Below are 6,000 nucleotides of genomic sequence, written 5' to 3' on the forward strand. Positions count from 1 at the left end.
ACCCATATAAAGTGCCTGGCACAGTCTTTGGCACATGGGATTCACTCAGTAATACTACAGATGACAAATGTAAGGCACTGACACAGTGCCTGGAACAAAAATAAAACTTAAATCTTAGTTTTCCTAAATAAAGTTCTAAATTACTTTTTTTTGCTATCTGTAAAACTCAAATTCACCCCTGAAGATAAATATTTGCCATTAAAGATGAGAAAAAGACTACTTCAAAGTCTATGAAGGTATTTACTAAAGGAATCCTCCTAAAACTGTATGTAATGACAATAGCTCTGGAGTGACTGCACAACTTCCCAAGTTGAGAACTTCAGAAGGATCCACATTCTTTGACTACACAAATACTGGAATTTTTTTTTAAAGTACGAGTCATACTTATTTATAGATTCATATACTGTGACACAAGTGATCACATATATTTCTATGAATAAACGCTCTACGGTTCAATTTTCTCTTTCTAAAAAGATGCTTTGACAATTTCAATTCAATATAAAAAACTTAAAAGTAAAAAATTCAGACTTATTAAACTCAAAATGAAAATATAAGGCAGTAAAGATTTGATTTCAAAATTATTGAAATTACTATTAATGTATATAGCACATACAGTCTGAATTTTATTTTAGTTCTTTGCCTACAGTACATAATTTCCTTGACTACATGACTTTAAAGTATTGAATTAACTGAGGAACTAAAGGATAATATTAAGAATTCACTAAAACTAGAAATGTGGAATCCTAAATCCTTAAGAAACAATATAAATCAGAGTAATTATAAGACAACAGACAATTTTCTGACATTTCTAGCCTCAGTTTTTTCATCTGTAAATGGTGGGTAATAACTGTTTCTATTTCATGAGCTTGGGGAAGAATTAGAGTGGGGTCACCCATATGTAACACAATTCCTGGCAAATAATAAGCCCTCAAAATCTTATCCAGTGGGCAATTCTGTATCAACAAATGATCTCTTCTAGTAAATCACTTTGGGAATAGAAAGGAACCTGCCTTAAAATATAATGCAATCTGACAAAACTCAATTCATTAAAATTGACTCCAGATTTGATGCTTAAAATTGCTTTTAAATCAAGTAGAAACGCTAATATTCCACTCTAGTCATTAAAAAATTGAATAAAAATAGAACTTTAAGGAGTCATTATTTACTACAAATATAGTCAATTCACTTACACTCCTGAACAGAGACATGTAAATAAACTCAACCACTCAAACAGCCAACATATATACACAAAGGGAAGATATCTAACAGAAAAGTACTATTTTCATACCAGGAAAATACAACCAAAAGATAGGTATCATATCTCTCTATGGAGATGAGAAAAGCACCTTGGACTCAGATAATCGGGAAAAAAAAAAAATCACAGATGGTATCAGTGTCAGCACGGAGCAATACCTAGCTTCATGACCAAAGCTCACACATTACTTAAAGCAACATAATCTAATAAGAAACTATTAAGAGTCAGAGAAATACCCTAATCTCCCACTGAGTCACTAAGTGAATCTACACAAATCACGTGGCCTGAGTTTTTTCATCAAAAAGTTGAAATCACACTGATCATTCATCTTGCAGGGGAATGAGAATATTTATGAATGAACTCAGGTCACCTTGAAAAAGAACCAATGTAAAAATAGGAAGAATAATTACTGACAACTGCTAAAAATAGAAAAAGAACTTCCTTCAAAAAGCATATTTTAAAATGATTTTTAAAAGCTATATGAGACCATACATTACCACCAAAGCCAACTTAGTATCTTAGGATATTAAAATAAACATGTCAACTAACCACTTAGTTACTAGCTCCTGGTCAGTAATTTCCTATTTATTTTATAGCAAATAAACATGATAAACAGAACTGAAGTTACACATGTATGAAAAGAATTTTTATTTAACTCAGCCTTCTCAATCACTTTATATAAAACTGAAATCTTACATCATCTTAAAAATTTCAGAATTACTTACAAAGTATGCTTTTCCTAATAAGCAACGGAGTGGGGAAATTTAAATGAAACTGTGTAAAACTGAAACTCTTTAGTTTTTATCTACTTTTTATTATTAATGTTTACATCTTATTTTGGGAGAGTAAAAATACTACCATAGATCATACCAAAATATAACGCAGATGTATTCAAATGTTTAGACAGCAGTCTGATAGTGAACTGGTCACCAAAAAATTAAATATGAAATTAGTTAAGGAAGTCTTAGAAAATACATGCTTAAGTTGGGTATCGTGGCTCCAAAGAAAGAAAGGTTCACGTCTGAATTGGTACAGCTTTTGCTCATATTATTTTTGAGATTCAATAGTGATTATTATGCAGAAAACCAAAACTAAGTTTACTACCATACTAAAAACTCTCACTTTTCATCCCCAAAGAGAAATTGAAATTTCTTCAAATACAAGTCTTTTCTTCCTAAAGGTGGATAGTACTATAATGATCCCTAGCACAGGTTCAAAAAGCTTTCGAACTACAGTAAACAAATTTGTTGAATGGCTTTCAAAAGGAAACATCCAATATACTCATCTCAAAATACTAGAAGTAATTATTTACTATTCAACTTTAATTTACTAGACTTTCATGACATACTTCAAAACTATTTTCAAGTAATTATTGTAAGTTACTAGTAACTTCGAAGACTCAAAAGAAACAATAAATCATACTGCTGAAATTTCCTCTAGGTATACCATAAAGTATTTACCCAAATAATATAACTAGCACTGTAAGATCTGTGGAATACTTGGAGCTGTTTCCTTCCACTGAATTTAAAAAAAAGAAAAAGAAATACAAGATTAGCCCTGGTGAGTATTCCAACCAATACAGGGGAGTAGAGCAGACTATTCATAATCTCTAGGGAAACAAATTATTCTTTCCAACTAAGTTATCAAGGATGTAAAGTTCAAGTTTAGGTTTTACTGAAGTTTCGCAATATCTTCTCCTTTAAAAATAACCTATTTACCTGGTTTGGACCAAACAAAATATTTCCAACCTACTTAAAAGTAGTATTTATGCTAGCTGAATGAAAGGTATCATACAACCTGTATTACTTACGGATTACCAAATATGTAGAATTAGGAAAATAAGGTCTAATAAGAACTAATTCACTATAATGCCAAAGTCACAACAAAAAAATCAATCACACAGACATATGACATACTGATTCAAACAAACATGTGTAAGAAAGCTCCCTTTATAACTATAAAACGCCAAAGATAAGTTTTTCCTGTTGATGAAAACTAAGCAAGCAGAACTCCACTTTCCATTACCTTTAACTGAAGGATGTTCATCCCTTGACATACACCTCAGTAGTTTATTTAAATAAAGTTGTAAAGACAATCACAGGTTCTTATCAGGGCCTTTTTCAACATTAATATTGAAGCCCTTACCCCGCCCCCTCACCCTCAAATCCTCCGCTTAAGAAATGAACTGTTCCTACCTTCCGTATTCTCCTCTCCGCCCCCAGCCCCAAACCCTTTCCCAGTCCCCATTTGCGTGCCCCCCACCCAGTGTAGGCCTGAGGCCCTGTAGCAAACAGTGTCTAACAGGAGCAGGCAGCACAAAGACAGGAATGGGAGATTAGTGGGAGGGAGGGAGGCCGGGATTGGGGCTCAGCAGGAGCTTCAGGCTTTTTAAAATTCAAACTGCTCCCTGACCAATACAAATCACGGACACGCTACTGACTACTACACGGATTTATAGCATTAAAAACATGCCTAGTACGTGACAGCTATATTAACTTCACTCTTTCTAACATTTATCCATACGTTTGCAGGAAACGTGGAAGAATTTACTTTAAGCAAAAGGCTAAACTCAAAAATCACCTCCAGAAAAGTTACTTGTTCTACGATGACATAATAATTTAATGAGAGGCAAAAAATTTGAACCAACGTAACACTCACCAATAAAACAAGGGACTTTGTTGATCGGTGTTGCTTCATTTTAACCAATGAAAGTTTTCCTTCAGTGAATATGAGACAAAGTATCAAAACAGTCTAACCCAGGAACAATTATTTTTCTATGCAACTTGTATGGCTGAGCACTTTTAAACTGGCTTTTCCCTTATACCAACCTACATTATCAACGCCTCCACAAACAAGCTCCAAGCACTTAACTTACTTGTGAGCTAGAATTTAAGATAAAATTGATATTTTTCTCCAGCATTTACAGATACATTTGACCTATTAAAATGACACCTCTCTCATTACACAGTCAAACATCATGGGCACAAACAGCCAATGACAATCCTGGGACCTCAAGAAGATCTGCCCTGACATGAAAGGATGGCACCTTTCACATTTTTTTTTAACCTCCCAGGGATTTTAAGCATAACTTCATTTCTGTCCTTTTAAAGGAAATTGGATGTACTTATATCTCACCGCAATTCTCAGAACATTTAAAAACCTTTTTAAGCTTCTACACGTTTAGATCAGGAAGTACCTGAGTGTTTCACGTATAATCAGTTAAAACTGTCCTTATATAACGCACACAAATATAAAGAGGCAGGGTAAACCTGTCAAGTACTTTACACTTGTCTCTGAATAAAAAGTCCATGTGCAACACACTGTCAAACAACAACATAAAAGCGCTTTGCGTGGGTGGGGGGGTCATATGCAGTGTCTACTATACTATAGTTTTCTGTATTAAATATTCATGTGGACGATTTAATTTTCCTTAAAAAGAAAATGAGTCTTTATTAACTTTCCAACGTCCAAACAAGTTCTACACAGGAAAAGAATTACCACTGGATCCGTGTCTGAGTATTTACATTTGTCTCACTAACTGAAACTACTTCCTCCCTTCATGGGGTCACAGGGGGAAGAAGGGGGGTTGTTTGTTTCACTGGGACGTTCCCCACTCCCGGACCAGGAAAGTTGTAAATATGGGGACGGAGAGGGCACATTTGCTGTTAGTTGTATTGTTTCCGCCTCCTCACTAGCTACAGCTCTTCTCCCGGGCGAGGCCTGTCACCGACCAGCAGTAGCTCCGCTCAGCCCGGAGCTCTCCTAATCCCCGAGCTCAAGTAGATTCCGCTGGCCCGCGGCCTGCACTCTCCGCCGGGCCTACGCCTCCCCGGCCGCCCGGCAGGAGCCCAGTCCCCGCCACCGGAGCCGGCCGGGAGAGGGTACAAAACCACCGCCACCCAGGGCGGCTGCCACCAGAGAGGAGCGAACTCTAGACTCGCCCGTGGAGGAGACCTGGGGCCGCTAAGGAAACGGCGGGGAGGGGAGCGAGGAGGAGAGACGCTGAGGACCTGGCGCCGCCGCCGCCGCCGCCGCCGAAATAAAGAGCAGGAATTTACCTGGGCGAATCGGCGTCTGAATCCAAGGGGAGGCCGAGGCCGCTGTGGCGAGAGACTATAATCCGGGCCGGGAGGGGGGGTGGCTACGGCTCCTCTTCCGTCTCCTCAGTGCGGGGAACATGTAGAGCCGGGGGGAGACCAGCCGAGAAGACAAATCGCTGCTTCTTCTTCCTCCTCCTCCTCCTTCTCCCACATAGAAACACTCACAAACACCCGACCAGGGGCCCGAGCTACCGGGGGGGCATCGCCGCCGGCCCGGGAACCAATCCTCCAGTCGGCGGGGGCGTCCCTCCCTGCGGCTTGGTGGTGTCGGGTGAGTCGGTACCGACGGAGGGAGGGGGGGGAGGGCGGGGGGGGAAGGAGCCCTGTGTGTGTCTCTCTCTCGTTCCGTCTCTCCCTCTCAGAACAAAATGCCGACCGGAAGTGCAGCTGCAGGAATGACTCCCTCCGCCGGCGCCAAACACTAACAACCACCCCCTCTTCCCCACTCCACTTCCGCCACCGCCGCGCCGCCGCCGCCACTTGGGCTCGCGTCTTCGGCCTCGCCGCACTGCACAGCCCGTGCCGCTCAGCTCCGCACCGCACCCGAGGCCCGGAGGCGGCCGGCAGCGAGGCGGCGGGGGCCTCTCCTCCGCGCCCTTCTCGTCGGGGCGGCTGTGGACGTTGCCTTTTAGTGTCGATCCTGCG

At 40.3% G+C, this 6,000-nt stretch overlaps 1 protein-coding gene across 7 annotated transcripts in view; it reads right to left on the reverse strand.

Annotated features, from left to right (window-relative positions):
* The window catches only part of NIPBL (NIPBL cohesin loading factor), a 197,997-nt gene extending 192,272 nt beyond the window's left edge, over window positions 1-5,725 (reverse strand). For all 7 annotated transcript variants that reach the window (XM_042233855.1, XM_012097046.4, XM_004017042.5 and 4 more), the window contains exon 1: window positions 5,314-5,725. The gene's annotated coding sequence lies outside the window, so the exon portion shown is untranslated. The remainder of the gene's footprint in view (window positions 1-5,313) is intronic.
* Between the last annotated feature and the right edge of the window lie 275 nt (window positions 5,726-6,000).

Source organism: Ovis aries, chromosome 16 (genome assembly GCF_016772045.2).
Source record: "Ovis aries strain OAR_USU_Benz2616 breed Rambouillet chromosome 16, ARS-UI_Ramb_v3.0, whole genome shotgun sequence".
In the NCBI taxonomy this organism is placed as follows: Eukaryota; Metazoa; Chordata; class Mammalia; order Artiodactyla; family Bovidae; genus Ovis; species Ovis aries.